Raw genomic sequence first — 23952 nt, forward strand, 5'->3', positions numbered from 1 at the left:
CTCAGTGTGTGACGTGCACTTGTAGATAAAATATAGGCCTATATTAATGACGGTTCATTAGTACGGTTCTGTATTTCTCTGTAATGTAGCACAGTGTTAACAATGTTACTGAAACTATTCTCCCTCACACCTTGAACTCAAACCATCGTGTTGCCCCGCCCAAAATATATCATTTAATAATTAAATTAATATCATAAACATGTGGGCGACTTGTCAACAAATGGCTCTAAATGATGACTATTGGTCGACTAGGAAAATTCTTAGTAAGGGGCAGCCCTACTCAAATTGCAACTCATTTCATAATTGCAATAACTTTCAAAATAATCTCAATATGGTTTTTGGTTTTTTTTGCACTTTGTGCTGCCGTACAAGATATTTATCCTTTTTGTATTTTCAAAGTCAGTATTTAACAGGGCTTAACACTGAGGATTGAGGAGGGGCAAGTAAAAGTCCATGTCGGGCTGGCATATCTAGTAACTCATCTGCCCCATCAGGTAAGTGGTAAAAAAGACTTAAATAACAATCACCTTTTCTGGAGCTGATGATGGAAGTAGCTAAGGAGTGAGCCATCTCGCTTCCTTCTCGTCTAAGTTGAAGAGATGCACATTGTAGTACCAATCAGACACATGCGAATAAATGGCGGCAGATAAAGACAATATTTATGAGCTGAAGCACGAGCGAGCACGAGCATTTCAATTTTCCAAGAGTTTAGCTGTGTGGCGTTTGAATGATTTGGGTGAAACTCCGATAACGTATAGCACAGTTTGCCGCAGGTTTGAGAGCAAAGCAATACAATGCGGTCGTTTTTCATGGCAATGAACTTAAGTCTCCATTACCTGATAACCTTTAATACATAAAACAATTTTTATAGGGGCAAGTAAATATTGACTTTGGCCAAGTAGATTTCTGACCCATTTCCTCGTCTGGGCAAGTGAGAAAATAAACAACATTATTGTTGAACCCTGGTGAACATTCATACATTTGCACCTCTATTTGCCTATTACTAGAGAGTCACATCACTCTTAACTCTCTGTACATCCATGTAATGGCCTTGAATGTCACCTCACATATGAATAAATCTCTAACCATGGCTTTCTTTCCACTAAGTTTGAAATTGCAGCTGCAATCTGTTTCCTTTATGTCCTTAACCACCAACTAACCCTACTCATGTCATGTAAACAGCTTCTCCATAGCGTTCAACCACAGAAACAAAGTGTGTCTATGTCAGGACTTCAGTAAACTTATTGTTTTTCTTCTCTTAGTGCTAAATCTGACTTTGCTTTGTCACATGGCTTTGAGTTTAAATTTCTAAATCAAAGTCATGACTAGGCTTATGTCTGTGAAGAGGCACAGATGTCCTTATGCCTTATGATGCTGGAGCATGTCCGCTCTCTTACAGCGTTTGCAGTTTGGCTTTTAAACCAGAAGTGTATTACAGAAGTCAAACAAAAGGTGTTTGCTTGCAGTCTAGCACTGGGTCCTTTTTGGCCCATCTTAATGGCACATCTTTAATAAATATTTATAGGGGGCACAGGGGGATATTAAAAAACATGACATGCTAAGATGGCTTTATTCCCATAGAGATAGAGATCTATGTCGAGTTAGAGAAGGGAGAGAGGTGAGGGAATGAAGGCAGTCGTTTGTTTGGCGATGGCAGGCCAACAGATGACTTTGGCAAGGACATGTTTGATAGTTGTCTGTAACACAGTTTATGTAAGCAATGATGCAATGACCTTAAGGGCAATACAAAGGCTACTTCTTATGGAAGAGCATCGTTCAAGAACATATCCAAGGGTGTGTACTTGTAATAAAGACTTCTATATATGTATTTATGTGCATGTATTGAAAATATTCCATTTATGAATTAAGTGGAAGGGGCAAGAGAAAGTTAGCAGTGAAAACTTTATGAAATATTTTAAAAAACATGCAGTGATACTTGGGATAACGATTAATCGCAGATCAATTAATGGGTTGTTAAGTATTTGATTGAACACGTAAAATTTAATCAATTAAATAAAGATGTGATTCTAAAATATAAACAATGTGTAGTCTCCTATAACATTGTAGCTATCAGAAGCATGGTGTATTTCAGTGTCTGGCATTAGCAAACAAAAGACACAATATAACTATTGTATGACAAGACAGCCATCTTGGGGTCTGGAAGAAGAACGCAGTGGCGGCATTGGAAATTGAAGCATTATACAGTTCCATTTAACGTGTCTCACATGCCTAGGCCTCTACATCCTCATAGGCTATGCAATGCTTTCAGAGAATATGCAATATTTTGCTGTGAGATTTGAATGAGGAAAGAACATATTTGGTATTGTTTGGTATAGGCAGAGGTTTGTGTTGATTTTTTATTTTGTATGTTTATCTTGTGCACACAAGTTAATTATCTTTTGGGAACAAATTATCATGATCAAAAGGCAACTCTTTTTTAAAAAAAATAATTAACTGACTGAATAATTGACCCACAAGATGATGAACTTGTAAGCATAAGATCAAAACTTGTTCCAACAAGATAATCAACTTGTGCACAAAAGATAATTAACTTGTAAGCCCAAGATAAAAACTTGTTCCCACAAGATAATAATTTGTTCCCTAAAGAAACTAACTTGTGTGCACAAGATAATAACTTGCCTCCACAAGATAATGAAATTGTTCCTGCAAGATATTAAAGTTGTTCCCTAAAGGTGACTAACTTGTGCACACAAGATAACTTGTTCCCACATGATAATCAACTTGTGCGCAAGATAATTAATGCACACGAGGAAAAAACTTGTTCCCTGAATATAATTAACTTGTTCTCACAAGATAATAATTTGTTCCCTTAAGATAACCAATTTGTGCACACAAGATAACCAACTTGTTCCCACAAGATAATCAACTTATGCACAAAAGATAATGAACTTGCAAGCACAAGATAAAACCTTGTTCCCAGAATATAATTAACTTGTTCCCACAAGAGAATGATTTGTCCCCTAAAGATAACTAACTTACGCGCACAAGATAATAACTTGCTCTCATAAGATAATTAACTCGTTCCCACAAGATATTCATTTGTTCCCTTAAGGTAACTAACTTGTGCACACAAGATAATAACTTGTTCCCTCAAGATTATCAACTTGTGAGCAAAAGATAAATAATGTACGCACAAGGAAAAAACTTGTTCCCTGAATATAATTAACTTGTTCTCACAAGATAATTTGTTCCCTAAAATAATTAACTTGTGCACACAAAATAAAAACTTGTTCCTTCAAGATAATGAACTAGTTCCCACAAGATAATTAACTTGTGCACACAAGATAATGATGTGTTCCCACTGGCTAATCAACTTGCACGCAAAAGATAATTAACTTGCCTCCACAAGATAATAACCTGTTCCCATGAGATAATAATTTGTTCCCTAAGATAATAATTTGTTCCCTAAGATAATAAACTTGTTCTCACAAGATAATTAACTTGTGTGCACAAGATAATGATTTGTTCCCACCAGCTAATTAACTTGTTCGCAAAAGATAATTAACGTGCACAGAAGTTAATAACTTGTTGCCAGAAGTACCACAATAATGACAAATGTCATTGGTGCACAGAATAATGACAAACCTAAACATGCAACAAAATCACAGCTAAAAGTACGGCAAACATTAGGGGACTGTCCTCTCCTACTCAAATGATATCAACGAAATTTGAAATATGTTGAGCAAACAAAGCTAAAGACTAAGTTTGCATACAGGGATGGAGGTTTGAGGTCAATAACTATATAAGAACAGCTCTTCTCTTTGGATAGCTTACATTTAAAGCCCTTATACATACAGCTAGTCTTAGATGTACGATCAATAGTTCCAGTTTTAAATACAAATGGGAATGAAAAATAGCAAATGAGATAGGCTATGTATTTCAATAACACAGACAGCGAAACTTATATTGAATCCCTAGAATCAACATAATGGATTACATTTTATATTAAAAGACATTGATTCTTGTCATCCTGAACTTGTTCTTGTTATTCTCTGCTCTGATACAAAAATGAAAAGTCAAATTAAAAGAGAAACAAATATCAACATACAGTACTTTTAATTACTTTTCAATCATGTTTTTCCTTGATGAGATATCACATCATTATAACACCAATTATGTTTTATGTGGAGAAATGTTTTGTTGGTGTCATAACATCAGAACACAATAAGCTTTTGATATATTCACACAGAGAGCCATTTGGAAAGATCTTTAACCAGACACCCAAACATTTCAAACTTAAGGTCGGTTACATTCTTGTATATCCTTGGAAAAGGCAACTATTCAGGCTGTGAGGGCCAAGCTCTATTAGTCTGCAAGATGCCCTGCATTTCTGTACTCCAGCTCTAAGGTTGTGCACTCTGGTTTCCTTTATTCTCTTAAACACAAAATCAATCAAACAAACTGAGAGGATAAATACTGCACTCACAAACTGTATAAATGATTGAAAAGAAACAGCATTATATCCAGTGCTTATATCTGTTATCATGAGTAATGCCCGTGTATGTGTCTTTTCCTTGTGATGTTGTGGGTTATATTGGCAATTCTTGACCTCTTTGGCCTTACAACCACACAAGAGCTGTTTCTGTGTTAAAGAATAAGGCTGTGTCACAAAAATGTTACTGAGATCACATTGTGGGATTCAGCCACGGACAGTAAACATGTCTGGGAGTATTGATGAAATACAGTGCGTTTATGAAAAAACAGCTGCTAAGAGTGAGAGCTAAAGCCCCGTTTCCACCAAACTCTTTTGGTATGGTACCTTTGGAACCAAAAGTAACCCTTCAGACATGATACCTAGACTCTAGCATTTCCATCGCCAACAGAACCCTTAAATGTGGGCGGGGTTGTTGTCACTCACTGCTCCGTCCAGCGCTCACTGTATTAGCTCATTACCTGTGACACAGATGGAAGGCTGCATCTCGTTTATCATCCACAGAACGGGATTGCACGCCGATATTTTCACAACAAAATAAAACAGGCTGCAGTGGGAGTCTCTCTCCTTGGGATATTAAAAAAATAGTGGGTTTGTGCATTTAGTCCTTCTCACGCAAGCTCGGGGGTTTAGTGTTAGTGTTTAGCCCACAGGACCTGTGCTCCACGATGCTTTCTTTTTTGTCGAAGTGAGGATTTGAATATATAAACACTTGAAGATCCACTCATTACTAAAAGTGTATGTCGTATAAAAACTAATGGAATGGTCAAAATCTTTACAGTGAAATTTAAGGTGTGCTGATGGATTCACGTCGTCAACTCATACACTGAGTAACATTACAAGTTAACGTTCCACCTTAAAAGTCACTGGCAGTTGGCCCAGTGAATTAAGTTATTTTTTTCTTCGACCCCAGCTGCTGCTAGAGGGAGCAAAATGTTCTTTCATTTTATAGTTACAGTTTACTAATAAAACACTCTACAGTAGGAACAGTGGTTACATGAGCCTCAAAACCAGCCACAACTCGGCCATGAGCACAGTGACCATCCGTTATTGACCAATCAACAGACTGCAGTGTTCACAGCTCCACCTTTTAGTACCAGATCTGTGTGCTTGGTCCCCCAACAGAGGGGGGACCAAAAATTGGGACAGTACGAACGGTTCCATTGGTACCATCCACAACTTTCCACAGTGGAAACAGAAAAAAACCCATACCGAACTGAATTGTACTGCTTGGTGGAAATGGGGCTTTAGGGTGAGAATTAAGGATGTCGTGACGCATGACTGCCCACACAAGAACTGGTATCTGAACTTATTTTTCTATCTCTTGGCTGACCAGCTTTGGGATCCATTTGCAGATGTTAAGGTGGACACTGCGATAAAACTCTAAACTCTCCAAGGCAAGTTTGCTTTTTGTGAACTGATATCTAAACTGCCACCACCAGGGACAAAAGTTAGTTCACACAGTCACCTTATGGGGACTCAGCTCCCATCTGGTCCCTACAAGGTAAGCCCTGAAATTTTAGGATTAGGACTTGGGTTTGGGTGATGTTGGGGAAAATAGTTACAGCATGTTATGGCTAAGTCTCCAGAAAAGCTATGTAAGCCAATGCAATGTCCTCCTAAGTGACAAAAACTGCTCCCTGAGTGTGTGTATGTGTGTGTGTGTGTGTATGTGTGTGTGACTAAACTACTTCTAGAGAGTGAGGTGAAGTAAAACAGGGAACTGTACACTCTTTAAAAACTGTTCAGTTTTCAGGAATAGTTTGGGCTTTTTTTTTTATTATTTGAAAGTATCTGTCGGACACAGTGTCTGCTGACGGTGGTGTGGACTTCAGTGTCAGACTCCAACAAACAAAAACTTTTGTTGACGCAGCAGCTTTTCCATATACACGATCACAACTGCAGTAACACACCAAACCTGATGTCAAACCACACCTTTAATGAGACACTAAATGTGCAGAGCTTGGCAGAGTGTAACTCTAATGATGTGCATGATTCAGAGTTTTCCCTGTGTGCCTGTCTTCCATCAGCAGACTCGACTCAGGACACTGTGCTCTTTTTAGGGGTGAAAAAAAATGTACTGCACTCTTTATGTCGTAGTCTTTGCACAAATGTAGCCTCTGCACTAACTAGGAATAGACTGGCATTCAGCGGTGTTATTAATCTTTTTTTTGGGGCGGGGAATTGAAATGCACACAATGTAAACTTAAACACGTGTTGGACATTGTCAGAAGGTGTGTGAGAAGATTAGTTTTATTCTATCATAGACACATGTAGTGATTCTAGTATTTCTGAAAAAGAAGCACAACCTTGTCTTGGATATATTCCTGTATATGTGTGTGTGTGTACTCAGGAAAAAGTCCATTTAATTCTCTGGTTATGGTCATAATACATATAAGGGGTTGGAAACAAGGGCTCAGGATTTAAAACAGTATGGGGCCAGTAAGACTGTGATTTCGGCCACTTGATTATTCAAATAAAGCATCTGGTCTCCTGCAGTTTAACACCACTCATTCGTTTCATGGGCTCCATATTGTCGCATAATGGAAACCAGCTACCGCCATGGTTTTCTAGGCTTTGTGGCGCCGTGTGGTATTTAATGGCACTTATTATGACCCTGCAGGATTCATTAAAATTAAGATGCAGCTCTGATTATGTTTAACACCTGCTTCATATTATAAGATGCGCTCCCAGGTCACAAACCCCTTGGGATATTCTCTCCCTAGATGCCAAGAAGACATTTGACCATTAGTGATTGATTAATTAAGGCTTTGCTTCACAACATCCTGGCTTTAAAAAAAACCCTAATTTTCATAATTGAGGATTTTAATATCCTGTCTACAGTTTCCTGCTGACAGGTGATGCATGCTTGTTCAGGTTTAGAGTCTCTAGGCTCTCCCCCTAGAGTTGTCCTATATCTCCTCTATTATTTCCCTTATCTCTGGAGCCCATTACCAAAGCAGTACGAGTCTGTGGGCCACCAGCCAATCACCATTTAGGATGTTTCCCGTTTTGTCCCTCTTTCTGCCGATGGCATCTTCATTCTACGGAAGCCCTGAGAGGCAAGTGAGCAAAAATGTTCTGATGATCCATTTTCTTAGTCTCATCTTAACAGTTTTCTCTCCTCTGTTTATGACTTAAGAACAAGAGAAAATCAAGGATTTGGCAGAATTATCTAAATTCCTTAATTTTCTTTTTTAAAGAAATCTGGGAAATGGTTGGTAAAAAAATTTGGTCATGATCATGTGTCTATTTTTTTTAATCTGTAGGACAGGTGGAAAAAAAGTTTGGGCAGGTGATTTTTTGTGAGGATAATTTTTTGAAGTGTTGTAACACTCATTTCGGCCACACGTTCTAAACATGACCAAAAATATGTTTTCTTCAAGTTCAGTCAATTTCTCTGTGCATTCCTAAAAGGTACATATACTGTGTGTTTGCAGGTTACGTAACACTACTGTCACTGTTCTTTTGGCTAGAAATGTATTTTAATCAGTGTTAATCTGCCCTTTTATCGTTACTGGTAAGACATATCATTTATAAGGGGTGAAGTGAAGTGTCCTGTTACCATGACAGTGAGCTAGCTATTCAGTCAACATAGCCTGGGCTGGCACATTTACAGAAATGTTGATTAAGGTGCGTTGTCCTTGTAAATAAATAAATCTAAAATCTAAATGTTACATAACTTCCTAACACACAACATATGCACGTTGTGTTTCAAATGCATGGAGAAATAAAAACTCACCTGGAAGACAATGTGAATGCTTATAGCCCTATTTGGAACATGGGTTAGTGGTGCACTGAAGTGTCCTCTTGTGGCCAAAATGAGCATTACAATTACAAAATCATCCTGACAAAAAAAAGAAAAAAAGAAAAACAAATATCTACCAAAACCTTTTTTTCCCACCTATTTTCACAAATGAAAAATGTAACTGATAAAACTGATTCTGGCAAAACCTTTTTTCCACTTTTTTTCCACCAGCTTCACAGATCAAAATAAATAAACAAATAATGGAACTTCAAAACATTTTCCTAGCAAGTATTTTTTTCACCTGTTCCTAAATCATTTAAGGAATGCTAGATAACCCCCATGTGAAGCAGATGACACATTTTGCATCTTCCGGCAGAGTTTTGCTGGCTCTCCTGGGCTGTTTCTGTAACTACAGGATGTACTTCTTCGTACTGACCCCCACTGCGGACACAAACAGTAAGTAGAAGCAAAGCGAGAGACTGACCCTGCCATTCTCTGTCTCACTCTCAAACTCGTACCAAAATCCAATCTAATGGTAAAACTGGGCAGTGCTGATTTTAGTGCCCTGTTTAGCTGTCAGAGCGAGAGTTTGAGAATAGGTAGTGGGCGCCATACTGCTTCTGGCACAGTGCAAACGGAGGCTGGAAAAAAAAAAAAAACTGAGATCAAACAGTGAAACTAAGCAGCGCTGATCAAATACACTGAGTTGCTTATTTCTTGCCAGAACAAATGTTTTAGTTCACTTTATAACTGTAATGCAAGATCCTTCGTTACCAGCCGACTGCCATTGTGTTTAATGGACAAGTCTGCATTACGTCACCCAGCAGCAAGAGTGTTTATTGGTCTGGTGCAGCACAGTGCATTTTGGTAGTTGTAGGTTTTCTACCTCTTGTGCAAACACTTCCTTTTTCTTTGTTTTCTCAGGATATGTAGTATCCTTTTCAATTTGCATCTTTCTACTGCAGCCAAGTTTCCTCAAAGGACCATCCAGCATAGAAAACAAATGAGATCAGACTTACAAAAAATGGATCACCTGATGTTTTTTTCCACACGTGCCTCTCAGGGCTTTCCATGTGATTTTCATCCCTAACAAAACATTGTGTAATTTCCACTAGAGATATACTGTGTGTAGTGTCATTGCTCAGAAGATTGCACATAAATCTACTCAGTATTCTTTGAAATGGGTATGAGGGGGCTGACTGACACAACCAGCCATTTAGTGTTTTATCTGAGATCTTGTGAGGAGAATTTCCCTCCCCAAAAGGTTCCCTCTTGTAGTGGACATCTCAGCTTGGCCATTAATCAAGTCATATCAGTGAAATGTCTCAAAAGTTTGCTGAAGCTAAATGCAACTCATCCATCACATTACTGAAAGGCTTCATATGTAAGCGATGTAGACATTTTTCTTCTCTATCCCTTGTCAACTGTGGATATGATCTATATGCAAAGTCAGGTTCTCCCCACACTTGATTAGTTTGTGAGGTCCTCCAGAAAGAGAGCAGTGGATGAAAGACAGAGGGTAGAAAAACAGTGAAAGGTACAAGTGGAATAAAGGGAAAGGGAGTAGAGACAGTGAAAGAGAAAGGTGGGGAGAGACACAGAAGGAAAGACAGATGGAGGGGTAAGAGGGAGATTGGGTTACTTGCAGATAACATCGCTGTGTGATAGATTCATGTGGAGACTAAATTGGGCTCGTGGGCTGAGAGGGAATCAGTCTAAGTCCTGAGTGACAGGCAAGGAGAGCGCTTATCAATGACTAGTGAAGGGAAATTGGACACCTCCTGAATGGCCTCGTGATAAAGCTGCTCATTTGTGTGTGTTTCTTGAACGGTACACAGCGTGGTGATCGATAATTCTTTGACATCCATTCAAAACACACCATTTCATTCTTTGGCTAATCTGTAGTTAGGCTGACATAGATATTAGTCTGACCATTATAGCTGCACTTTAAAAAATGAACCGCAGCCCCTCACAGGCCCACGGAGCCTCTGGGTATAATACTTATACCTTGAGATTGAGCACAAGATGTTCAGTCCAACATCTGTAACCAAGATTTTCCAAACCCTGACAATCATTAAGAGAGGTCAAATTAAAGGAATAGTTCAACATTTCTGGAAAATACACCAATTAAGAGAAGAAACCACTCTCATGTCTATAAGGTAAGAAAATTTGCTGTCCCAGGATAGCAATGAAATGACCCTTCCTACTCTGCCTCTGATTGGCTCACCCTGACATTCTTATCCTTACTCTAACCAATCTCACTCCTCTTGCCTGAACATAACCAATCCAACCAATGAAGGCAACAAGCACTAGCCAATCACAGGGAGAGTAAAGTGGGCCATGCCTTCACCATCTTTGCAAACACAAATTAGCACACAGTAAATATGAAGCTGGCACTAGCAGCTGGTTAGCTTAGCCTAACATCAGCAAACACAAAAAATAGTAAAAACAACATGTTGTAGTTTAATAGGGAATTCTGAATCAGACAATTCCTTGGTCATGCACAGTAATATCTTGTCACGTTGCCAAGCAACCAGCCGCGACTCTGGGAAGTTACTGTGCCCGTACACAATGTGTCCTTTTGTACAGATTTAACAAACAAGATACAGATTTTAATTTGTGAGCCTTAGGGGTGCTGGCAGGCAGATTTGTAGCCCTTTTCCATAAATGTGCTGGCTTAGCTTGACTCGGTTTGACTCGGCAAGTCAGCAGAGTGTGGCAGGGATTTGCATCTCCATACAACAGGGCGACCCGCTCTTACATATAGGTGTGTCTTAAACTGATGACTCGTCTTGAGTTGATGACGTGTAAACTATTAGGGCTGGGCGATATGGACGAAATTCATATCTTGGTATTTTTAGGCTGAATGGTGATACACGACATATATCTCGGTATTCTCTAGTTCCCTTTTATTTTTTATTTTTGCACCAGCAGGGCAGGTAAAAGAAGTTTACCTCTTGGAAGTGAGCTGTTTGCAAAGGTGCAGTAAGAGCCAGTTGTCTGCAGCTCTTTATCAATATCTCACTGAATGTTTCTGCTTTCAATTTCCTCCCTGCCATATTATTACACTTGCCTTTACTGAAGAAAACTCACTGGCAAAGTTCCGCTAATTTGGTGACAAACATATTTCATTTCCTTTAGATTCTTCACTGTTACTTTGTTGTGTAAAAACTTTTATTGTGAAGCAGCAAAATGAGGAAATGTTGAGTTTTCGAGCAGCAACTTGCCACAACTTCCAATACTTCTAACAAGATACAGTAAAATAAAGCAGAAAGTAAAAACAGGACGCAGGAGAGGAACTAAACTCCAAACCACAGAGATTCAGTTAGAAGCTATAAAAGTGATGAGAGCTGAACACACAGAGACTTTTAAAAACACCTTTCTCTCTGATCTCCTGCAGACAGAGATGAGAACACGCTTGTTTGGAGGGTAGAAGCGGGGTCATCCGTTGTTGGCTGCAGTCAGCGAGTCGTCACTGCTACGCGCTTGAGGGCGGGCAGCCCGGCTTTTAGATCCAGAGAAGGTCCATGTCTGGTGCAGCTTGGTGTGGCACAGCATGTCTAAACTGATAATGGAAACGCAAATGGGTGCAGCATGGCTTGACTCGGCCCGGCCAAAATTGACAGTGGAAAAGGCCCACAGTATTGTACGTGTGCTACTGCGGTAATTTGTGACCCTATTGGTTACTATTGGACAGAGCCACGCTAGCTGCTTTCCCCATTTCCTGCTGGCTCTGGCTACATATTTCTTGCCATGAGAGTGGTATCGACTTTCTCATCAAACTCTCAGTAGGAAAGTGAATAAGCACATTTCCCTGAATGTCAAACTATCCCTTTAATAAGGTGTGCTGATGTTAATGACAAGGTGACCAGAAAGTCACGATGCTTCTTCTTTGTCTCTCTTGAGTTCAGGCACTTGTCCCCATTTTCACCTTGCTCCCCCGCTCTGTCTCTTTCTGTCTGTGCTCACTGTCCCACTAAACTGGCTTTAAAAGCTCCGACCAGATGGCTCAAGAAAACGAATGGCTGTGCCTGTATATGTGGAAGAGTGTGTGTGTGTGCGGTGTGTGTGCTTGCACAGTGACACATTCAGGGTTAAGAGGGACATTAGTGAAAAGTGATTTTGACACCCCATCAGGGAGAGAAATTTCTTAGTCCTTCACCTCGTTCATTCATCTCCATCTCTGTATCTCTCCTTCACTTATTCAATCTTGCCTTTGCTCTCTATATTTTGCATGAGCATCTATTTAGTTCTCAAACAGGGTTATTTTAGAGTGCTGTCTGGCATGTCTTAGCGCTGTGAAGTAAAATCAGCGCTGGGGAGAATATAAAGGACATAAACACCTTCTTTTACAGCCTGAACGAAGGAAAAGTGTGCCACTTTCATTTTGAGCAAATGGATTTGTTATTTCTTTCAACCCCCCAAAAAAACCCTGAAAAAAATGTAATTGCTAATGACTTACTTTTAAGGTCATTTTTGTTTTACCAAATGCTGTTCATGAGTATTTCAAAAGGTGACATCAGCTGTGTACAGTAAATTCAAGTCTTTCTGATGAGAGGCACATATTTAGAAAGACAGAAACTGTGACACTCTGTTTAATCTTTTCCTAAAGATGAGAAGAAATGAAACAAACTCTGATTTTATAGATTGTTGCCATGTGTAAATCATCATCATTTCCCATCTCAGCCATAAGTCAAAGGCATAAGTCAGCAAACTCTCAAAACAAAGTTATTGTTTTGACTGGAGGGGAAAATGCAAATTTTAATATCTGACTTTCATAAACTTTCCTCCACAAATGTTGCTTAACAGTGAAAAACCGCCTTTGTATCTGACTCGCAAACATCTTTAGTACAGGAAGAACGTATTAAAACCTTAACAACGATATCAGTGTTGGTGTACCTGTGTGTGCCCTCTGTGTGTTAATGTTAAAAGCCATGCACAGTGTGCAAAGTAGAGCTTGGTGTGACTAGAAGTATAATGAAAATTGATTTATCATGCTAGACAAATATACAGCATAGATAAATGATAAAGAGGATTCACAGTGCATATTTTTTCCAGAGGGAATTCACTTCTCTTCCATGTCACAGACATATTAATCACCTCCGGGAGGGAGAGTGACAGCATGATAGTTTCATGAATTAATAAAGCCCTTGCTATACAACAAAGCCTTCCGGTTAATCCAAATAAGGTCATAACTCAGTTGCATTTGTTTGCAAGGAGTCACATGTGTAGTACAAGCCACACACACACACACACACACACAATCACACGCACATAAAAGCAGCTACCACTGCTCTATTGGAGCATTTTTCATTGAGGAGATAGCACACTGTTAATACTTATTATTCAGAAACAGTGGGGAGGTGTCGAGCTCAGCAGTCTGCCCATTTTTTAATAAATAGCACACTGCTGGGCTAAATCATATCATAGTGACTGCGTGTGTGTCTATCAGGGCATGAAAGAAACACACTTTCACACAGGAGGAAAAAGGCAAAGTGAGAACAAAAGAATTTGTGTTTTTTTGCCATTTAAAGGAAAACAATTAATTTGCATGATTGGATTCATGTCAAAACATATTAACACATCTTTAATTGTGCTCGCGCTGCTCGGAAGGAACAGGTAGAACGAAATGATGCAACACTTCATTGGCAGTTGCGCCCACACAGACAGAAGTATTGAGCTGCACACTGCAAGGTAAAGGGGAGAAATACTAAACCAAAAATTAAAGAGCAGATCATGATTGGCGAATAATAAGTGTGATGAAATGTGTGGGCATGTGACAGGCAGGTCAATCAATAATTTAATCCTATTTGGCTAATTAAATAAATGTAGCACCTACACGTTTTTTGTGTATTATAAAATGATTAATTAATTAAAGACCTCAGTCCCAGGAGACAGAAACATAGTGTTTATTCAAGGACAAATTAAGGACATCTCTACATCTGAACTAGGGATGTCAGTGGTTCACTGTTAATTGTTTAACCAGACTGAATATTTTTGAAAGGTCACGCATGTTGGTTTATAGGTTCATTTTGCTACTCTTCAGCTTAAAAAAAATCAGCTAGTGGCGCTACTCATTCAGTGATTACCACTATTAAAGCCGTCCTATCCCAACAGAGTCGCTGTGGAAACATTGTGCCTATTTTCTGGTCTCACCCTGGGTCGCCGCAGTGATTAAATAATGAAAAAGCAATTAATTATATTATTTTAGTAGACTACCTAAAGTTAAATATGTATTCATAATAAATAATAATTTAATAATTTATATGATAGAGAAATTCGCTACTTCTGTGACGACACAAAAATATTGCCATACTATGCTGTATCGATTTCTCCCACCCCTAGTGAACAGCAGTAATCCCCAATTGAGTGCCGACGCCAGCTCCCACCAGACCCGGGTGGTGTGCAGTGCAGAGCGGTCAGGGTTTACGCAGCCAGACTGCTGTCTATAAGCAAAGCCAACAGAAAATAAAATAAAAAGCATTTACATTACAAAACATTACAATTTCACCACCTCTACAGGGACAGTGCTTTAAAATGCGGTGCTAAAGCTCACTGAGTCGACAGCCATCTCTACACATAGATTGCGCTATAGGGCCACTACGAAGTCCCAGGCATGACAGGCATGACATAACACAACAGTGTCAGCCTCTAGTGTAACATATGACACATGCATCTACATTGCTTTCTAAACAATAACAGTGGCATTAACATGGCAATAACAATCATTTACCATCTGTGTTACATGGCAGCTGATCTTGCCCTCTGCTCGGAGGGTAAGGAGCTCCCAGACCTCATTGTTTTCCCAATTTCCTGCCACCTTCGTTCTTCTTTGAGATAGCTGCTAAGTTCTATTCACTACTTTTTAAATCTCCCGTGGTGGGTCGCACACATAACATGTCGTCAGAACGTCACACCTATGCGGCTCATGATGCCGTTCTGCCAACCGTCCCTTTCATACAGACGTCGTTTCGGCACTGTTACTACACACAGTGACGCCTTATGGGCAAGACAATTCATTCCCTGCATACTGTACCTTTTACACAGAACAGCAAGACAGCATAATGGTGTGAAATTGTAGAGGCAGTGTAAAAGAGACTAATAGAGCGCTGGACTGGCCTGTGTCACATCATTTTGCTTTTTTTTTTTTCCTTTAAAAATTAACTGGCTGATTACCAGTTAATAGGCATCGGGCTATCAAAAGCAAAATGAACTTACATCCCGAGTCTGAACCATACCTCTGGAAAAAACAACAACACTGATTTGCTTGTACCAGAAATATCTCCAGGAACGCAAGGCACACAATCCTACAGTGGGAAGGCAAACAGGATACAGTAAAAGGCATTCTGAGGTCAGGCACGTACTGTAGGGTCTTAAATTACAGATTAAAAGTCAAAATGTTGTGAGCTGTTTGCAGTTTTTCTACTAAGTGTGTGTTTCCATCTCTTCAGCAGATCTGCCTCCACACAAGCCAAACACAATGTTCTGCAGGGCTGTGCTTATTGCTTCTACAGTGAAAGAAGAAGTGATAACAAACTTCTTCAGAACGCATATTTATGTTGCCAGAGGCAGTCAAATAGATCATCAATTTGTCGTCACTCTTTTGGTACACATATATTATGTATATAAAATAATTACTGTTTCTTTACTCAATTAGATTACATGATTTTAACATCGAGTGTGGAAATTAGGGCCCGACCGATTTATCAGCCGGCCGATTTAATCGGTCGATTATAGCCATTAGAGAATAATCAATGTTAACACTTATATTTTCATCACTAATAAAATGCAGGGAATATGGTGTTTTACTTAGAAATGATGTCCTTGTGTTACTTTTTGCACTATAACCTACCTCTGTTAAATTGGCAATGATAAGAGGAACTCTGGTACTGTGAACATACTTGTGAATGTCTTAATTCACATAGACTTTGCATGATTATTTTATTTCCCAGAGGTTTACTACCTTTTTGCACATCATATTTTTGATTTATTTTGTGTTGAAATTGTTCATATGCTGCTTGTTCCACACAATTTGTGATAACAAAAGTATTTGAAAATAGTAAAATGTTCTTCCTTCAATTTATATCTTTGTAACGAGTGTTTGAACTATATTTTTTTGTGATCAAATTTTTTCTTTATTCAAGAAATCTTTATACAAAAAGGAGAAAAGAAAATGAGAACAAACGTAATAAAATTAAAAGCAGATACATTGGCAAGTAGCGCATAAAATAATCAGCAAGATCAAATAAACAAAAAATAATAATGAAATCCTTGAAAATAATCAACAACTTAAACTAAATCTGAAATCATATACAGTCAGGTCCATAATTATTTGGACAATGATACAGTTGTCGTCATTTTGGCTCTGTACACCACCACAATGGGTTTTAAATGAAACAATGAATACCTGCTTAAAGTGCAGACTCTCAGCTTTCATTTAAGGCTTTTTTCAAAAATGTAGTATGAACCGTGTAGGAATTACAACCATTTCTTCACACAGTCCCCCAACTTTAAGGGCTCATAAGTATTTGGACAAACTAACATAATCATCAATTAAACAGTCAGTTTTAATACTTGGTTGCAAATCATTACTTCTTTGCCTTAAAAATGTCTTTGGTTGCTTTTGCAGTATGCTTCAGGTCAATGTCCATCTGCACTGTGAAGCATCGTCCAATGAGTTTTGAAGCATTTGGTTGAATCTGAGGAGATAATGGTGCCCCAAACACTTCAGCTTTCATCCTGCTGCTCTTGTCAGCAGTCACATCATCAATAAATACAAGAGAACCAGTTCCACTGGCAGCCATACATGGCCATGACATAACAGTACCTCCACCATGCTTCACTGATGAGGTGGTGTGCTTTGGATCATGAGCAGTTCCTTCCCTTCTTCCTTCTCTTGTCTTCCCATCATTCTGGTAGTTGATCTTTGTTTTATCTGTCCATAGTATGCTGTTCCACAACTGTACAGGCTTTTTAGATGGTTTTTGACAAACTCTAATCTGGCCTTCCATTTTTAAAGCTAACCAATGGTTTGCATCTTGTGATAAACCCTCTGTATTTATTCTAGTGAAGTCTTGTCTTGCTTACAAGAGCAGCAGGATGAAAGCTGAAGTGTTTGGGGCACCATTATCTGCTCAGATTAAACTAAATGCTTCAGAACTCATTGGATGATGCTTCACAGTACAGTTGGACATTGACCTGAAGCATATTGCAAAAGCAACCAAAGACATTTTTAAGGCAAAGAAGTGGAATTTTCTGCAATGGCCATGTCATGTCATATATGAAAAAAGCCTTAAATGAAAGCTGAGAGTCTGCACTTTAAGCAGGTATTCATTGTTTCATTTAAAACCCATTGTGGTGGTGTACAGAGCCAAAATGACGACAAGTGTATCATTGTCCAAATAATTATGGACCTGACTGTAAATGAGCAAACATTTCCAAATAAGAACGTTAATTAATCTCTAAATACAGTTTGTTATTACACTTATAGCAAACTTCCACAACTTGACAAACTTCATGCTGTGTGTTTTTGTGAGCTCTGTCTCGTGGAATCAAACGGGCTATCACAGAGGAATACTGACTAACAACAGATTGGTGACTGTGGCTGGATGACATGACCGCAGAGAGTCAAGACACTTCCTTTCAGGGTTCAACAGCACTTTCTCACAATGCACTAACATTAGCAATGATTTCTTAGCAACACCATGGCAACAGTGTAAAAAGCCGGACTCCCGCTATCTCACTCACAAGCAGGGGGTCTCGTGACAGAGACGGCAGCATTTAGTCAACTCAAAGAGGATGTGACACGCTAATCCCTTCTGGTCTGCAGCATCTGCTTAATACTGACCCATGTCCCGACGCACTGGCAGCAGCCCCTGCCATAACATCTGTTTAAAGGTGACCCTGACCCCTGTGTAGTACCTTGGTGTAAAGTCGTACCTTTCTCTCGACATAGATCATTACCTCTGGCCAAACCACAGGGGGCAGCATGTGTAGATTGAGAAGCATGTGGAGTCAGGGCTCAGTGAAAAACATCTGGTTCATCATGACCCTTTTGCCCCCGACCTCTGATAGAGCTACAACTTTTTCAATCCTTTTTTTTTTTTTTTCCATTCTTACAGTTGGATGGCGTCTGCCTACGCACTCTCAATGCAAGGTGAAATTATTGTTATAATATAATGAGTTTCAGGAACTGCAGAGTGACTTTAAAGTGTTCTGCGCCAGGAGAGTTTTTAAAGTAGGTCAGAATTTGAAAATCATATTACATGAGGTCACATATCTGAAACCAAAATGGGCTCTGTAAAGCCCATGCTGTGTAATTCTTTGTTGGCCGTAGCTATTTTCTGTTTCATCTATTTACAGTCAGAGTTAGAAGTAAGAAAATGATCCCAATGCAAACCTAACACATTGCCAATGCTGAATATAGGATAGCAAGGTAGAGAAAGTCCATATCTTACGCGTCAGACATGAACGTTAGCGGCCCTGCACCGCCCTGCAGACGTGCATTCAGTTCCATGCATATAACTGAGGGGCTGTGTCAGTCTAGCTTTCTAGGCATGCACACTTCCCAATCCACACTCCGTTACAGTTGTCTCTGCTCAGATAAATTATATAAATGTGGGTTATGACAGATCTCTTTGCACAACCTCTCTTCAAAGCAAGCATCCAACATGTGTCATCCTCTTCTTCTTGACAAACCAGCTCGAGGTGCAGACGCCTTCAAAGGGACTGGAGTGTGGAACAAGAGACTGTATTTTGTGACTGTAGCTTGCACAGTCAGTGCGCTTGCTATGCATACAATCCACGTGGTCACAAAGTTTGGGCTGCACGCAACATCCACATGGGTCTGTGCAGACTCTCGCAGACATGATCGCATGAGGATATTTACGTTACATTGACCCTTGTGGACCCTCACACTCAAGTGGAACTATGAACTGATTTCATGGTAAAAGATAACCGTGAAACTGCTTAGTTTACGAGTCAATTAAAGGCATTTAGGAAATGAGGAATGACATCGGACAAATGACTGAAACTTCTTGATATGGCCTTAATAAGGAAAAAAGTTGTCTTAAACATTTGACCAATAAAAAGTTAAAGTAAAACTCTGGTGGTGCAATGAAGCTTTGAGGTAAGAATGTGGGCATTTGTGTGAACTGTGGTTTTGATCCGACCACAAAGACGTGGCCTTGCCTCCAATGGAGTGTTAATAGCGCTTTATTCATGACATTATTCATTAGAATCTATTCTGAAATAAAATTCAAAACACAAGGTTCAGTGAGTATGGCTTGTCCATGATCTCATACGGAGAGGAACAAAGGGAGAGACAGTAAAGGGAATGATTGCTCCTGACAAACCAAAAGATTTTGTTTTTTACTTGCAGCAATTACATAACACAAGCTGTCAGATGTGATAATAAGTGGTGTGTTTATCTGTACAGTGTATGTCTGCATGAAATAGAGACTAAAATGCAAAGAGAGTGTTATCTGTTCTAATAAACTATCAAAACTCTTCAGCTATTTAATGAGGCACCACCATTCAGACCATCCAAGCACAGACATACCCTAACTGCCACAAAACTCTCATTTAACACTGTGCTTTCTCATCATTTGGAGCTGTGCCCTTTAAACGCACAGCCTGGAATGGACAAACCTGAGGCCTTTTATATCCTCCATTAGTTGTGCAGCAGATATAAATTAGCAGTATCACTGCAACCACAGCAGCATCCAGCCAAAGGCCGACTAATGCTTTGCAATCCTCCATAAAACTCACATTCCTCCATGATATACTCCTACTACACGGGTGTCTCACATAAAATGAGCTTCATAGGCATTTGGACAGACATACAGTGATGTTTTGGCTCTGTGCTGTTATTACTTTAGATGTGAAGCAGCACAGCTGCTATTAGTTTCATGTCCAGACTGTCAGCTTTAATGGATATGTTCTCCCACATGAAATGAGCGGTGGGAAAACTTCTGCCACATTTTTCAACTTTACACAGTGCCAGTGCTCTAAAAGCTGTGCAGATGATCACGACAAAATGATCAGATGATAGAATAAAAGAAAAATAACCATGATAAGCCCATTTTCAGATGCAGATTTGTTAACAGCAGACTTAAATCTTATGCTTTAATCTTTTACAGTCCAACTCAGATGTTTTAAAGACTGTTTAAGGCCTTCACTTAATGCTATGACCATGTAGGGGGAAATAGGAAACACAATGAGTCAGAGGGTGATGACATGCAACAAATGCTCCTGGCTGGAGTTGGACCTGGAGCATCATGGTTTCATGGTCTTAAACCACTAACCTCCAGCATGTCCCAGGAACTGTTTGCAATTTACCTATACATGACACAAATTGTTCTTCATCACAGAATAATTTTATTTTTCGGAAAAAAAAAATAAAAATCTTTAGTAAGTCTTAGGTTCACTGGACACAAATAATCTTCCAACAACACTTCCCTCAATCTAAATAGTGCCTAGCTGTGTATTCCAATACCCATACCACTGTACTATATAGTCGTATGCCAGAAAAGATTTATTATGTCCCAATATATCAAATGCAGCATGCCAAAAATACCAGAATGTTCTAGTACCTCCAGTCCAATTTTGCAGTATGCAAGCCAGGATGCTTTTCTGACTATTCTGACCCATAATCCTCTGCACAGTGGACGATACGTCACATCGACTGAGCCACAAACAGATTGACAGCTGTCAGAAGTCACAATGACAGATGACAGTGAATTCAAGTAACTGATGACCAGTTGAACAATAATAATAATAATAATAATCGGAATACTGATTGTTTGGGTGAATACAATAATAATAAATACTACAGACAACAGAATTACATGACTATGAAAATGACAGTGACAGAGAACTGCAGATCTAATTTCACTGTCACAAATATGTTAGAATATACAATCTGCGCAGTTATAACTTTAATATTGAACTATATACATTACAAAGTAACAGCAGCAAAGCTCTTCAGGTTGATCTCCATCTCTGGTGAACTCGGTAACTCATTTGTTTTATCTCCAGGGTAACAGATATAAAAGCATGAGGATCCAAGTTCAGTGTGTAATGTTAGGAGCAAGTGGTAAGTCCCAATTGTGTGCATACTGCATGCAGCAGTACATACTTTAAGGGCAGCTGCAGCACCTACCAAAAGTAAAAAGAAAACGTATGCGATTTGGGAACCCACCCAAGATATCCCTCCTCACCACGCCCCAGGAAAGAAGCTCAGCCGTACAGCCAATTTTTCCCAGTGACCACTCAGGGTACTGCAGAAAAAAAAAATCCCTGTAGCCATTGAAGCATTTTCCCTATAGACAATGATAATAAAAGAGACCTCTGTAAAACTGTTGACAGGACACCTCAAACTGCAAACAAGGCCAATTATGAATCTTTCTATTCTGAATTTTTGTGCCAGGGTGGTTTTATATTTGAAAACTTTCCTCAACCCGAGAAAAACAATTTAAAAATCTGTGACATCATCCCATTGTTCAGTCTTTGAGCCAGCAGGAACTCGTGGGTAGGGCCAGCAGGAGGAATACTACTGCGCATATTCAGTGGGCTGTATACCGTGGAAGCAAACCAGGAGGCCTCTTTTTTGGCGTATGCATCCATCTTGGCATCCCGTATCTAGTTATTTTTTAAATTTAGGCTCCTCGCCCTCCAGTGAAACTCATATGCCATATGACCAAATTTACATCATCCAGTGGAGTTTCACTGGCTCCTTGGACTGTTGATCAAACTACAGGCTGTACTTCTACATTTTCATATTGCCCCCCAACCATGTCACCACCACAGACACAAAGAGTATAGAAACATACTGAGAGGCAGACCCACCCCTGTCTCTCCCAAGCTCGGACTGATATCCAATCCAGCAGTAAAACTAGGCAGTGCTGATCGATAGATATCAAGATTATGTTGCCTTTTTCTCCCCTACACTGTTTTTAGAAGCATATTTTAGTGCCCTGTTTAGCTGTAATAGCGAGAGTTTATGAACAGGAAGTGGGGGCCATAATGTTCTCTGCACAGTGAAAAGGGATGCCAGAAAAACAAAGATAAACAGTAAAACTAAGCAGCACTGATCAAATATGAACCAAGATTCTGTGAGTGAGTTGCATATTTCTCACCTCAAATGTTCTCAGAAACATATTTTAGCTTTCTGTTTAATGTCAATGCCAGATTGTTTCTTGTCAGCTGACAGCAATTGTTTCAAACAGACGTCTTTGCATTATGCCATCCACCAGCAGGAGTGTTAATTGATCTGGTGCGATGCAGTGCATTCTGAATGTTGTAGGCTTTCTACCTCTTGGGCATCCCTTTTCTCAGTTTTCTCTGGTTCTGTAGCACCAGTTTAAAAAGTATTTGTCTTTCTACAGCATAGACAGCCTAGTTTTACTAAAACGCCATATTTCCAAAAGTGAAATACTTATTTAAAGAAATATTGCTCAAGTAAAAGTAAAATTACTTTTGTAAAAATGTACTTACATAAAATGTGCTCTGAGTAAATGTTATGGCATTACATTTTCAAAGAGTATACATGATACTACTGCTCAATTAAAGATAAACTTAAGGCTACAGGATATAATGCATGTATTAAATGTGAGTGTTAACAATAATGAAACATCACACCACAGGACCCTGATGTCCAAACAAACAATAAGCTCAATTTCTGAAGGCACTCTGCAGCCTGTGCACACAACTGATTATCATTTACAAACACACAACCGCCTCTCTCTGAATAGGATTATTAGAATTAACCAGTAAGAAGACAAATAACTCAGCCACACAAAAACAGCAACATAAATAACAGGAGCTATGCAGGCCTACACAGTGATGGCTGCAACAAGCAATCTTTTAAGTAAAATAGCCTGCCACTTCTTACACAGTCAACAAAACATCACCAAAGCAGGCAACAGTACAGCGACTGTAGTCCATCATCACACTCTGTCACTCTCATCTGTACACTAAGTTACAGTGATGCGTTTGATGTCGTACTCACCTGTGGGAGTTTCGTGCACCGTGAAGTCCTCCTCCGTCCTCTGCTCTGCTCGTGCATCATGGTCCATCCTCCGCGCACATTTTCTAACAAGTTGAGCTGAATGAGGCCCTGCAGACACATCAGGGATCACTGTCACCAACAGCAGAGACGCCTCACACACCGCACTGAAGGCTGAAGTTCCTCAGTTAGCCGCCGCGTTAGCACTTAGCATATTAGCATGCTAGCCGGAAGCTGCACGCACCTGTTCAACTCGGTCCATCCGTGGGCGTGTTTGATTGGAGTCACTCTGCGTGCTCTCCTCGTGCTGAAATAAAACCGTGATTAATAAAAAAGATGCAACATTTGTAACTGTGCCACATTAATAGGCTATTAATGCTAACCTGATTATGAGCCATCCTTAATCGTATTGCACTGTTGTGCATTTGTGTGTCTTGCTCACAAATTGGCCCGCGTGCAGCCGTACACACCCCCTGCTACTCCACCTGTGGACGCACACAATCAACAGGTATCGCTTCCGGTGTGTGAGTTGACCTGTCTCTGGGGGTCACGTGACTCTCTGTGTATACTCTGTAAGGATGCAACTACAAATGTAGACATGCAAAATAGCCTACTTGAGATTAAAAAAAGTACTAAAGTAAAATTGGACCTAGTTATTTATATATTAATTTTATTAATTTTATACAAGGGGTGGTCGATACCACACAATTTGGTTTCGATCCGATACCAAGTAATACAGGGCCA

At 39.5% G+C, this 23952-nt stretch overlaps 1 long non-coding RNA gene across 1 annotated transcript in view; it reads right to left on the reverse strand.

The window, feature by feature from the left end:
- LOC117271419 (uncharacterized) overlaps positions 1-23717 on the reverse strand; it is a 51941-nt gene extending 28224 nt beyond the window's left edge. The window contains exons 1-3 of the long non-coding RNA XR_004502887.2: positions 23592-23717; positions 23453-23515; positions 23212-23319 (exon numbers count right to left, since the gene is read on the reverse strand). This is a non-coding gene — a long non-coding RNA (uncharacterized LOC117271419). The remainder of the gene's footprint in view (positions 1-23211; positions 23320-23452; positions 23516-23591) is intronic.
- Positions 23718-23952: the final 235 nt, after the last annotated feature.

The sequence above is a fragment of the Epinephelus lanceolatus genome, chromosome 11 (genome assembly GCF_041903045.1).
Source record: "Epinephelus lanceolatus isolate andai-2023 chromosome 11, ASM4190304v1, whole genome shotgun sequence".
NCBI classification, from domain to species: domain Eukaryota; kingdom Metazoa; phylum Chordata; class Actinopteri; order Perciformes; family Serranidae; genus Epinephelus; species Epinephelus lanceolatus.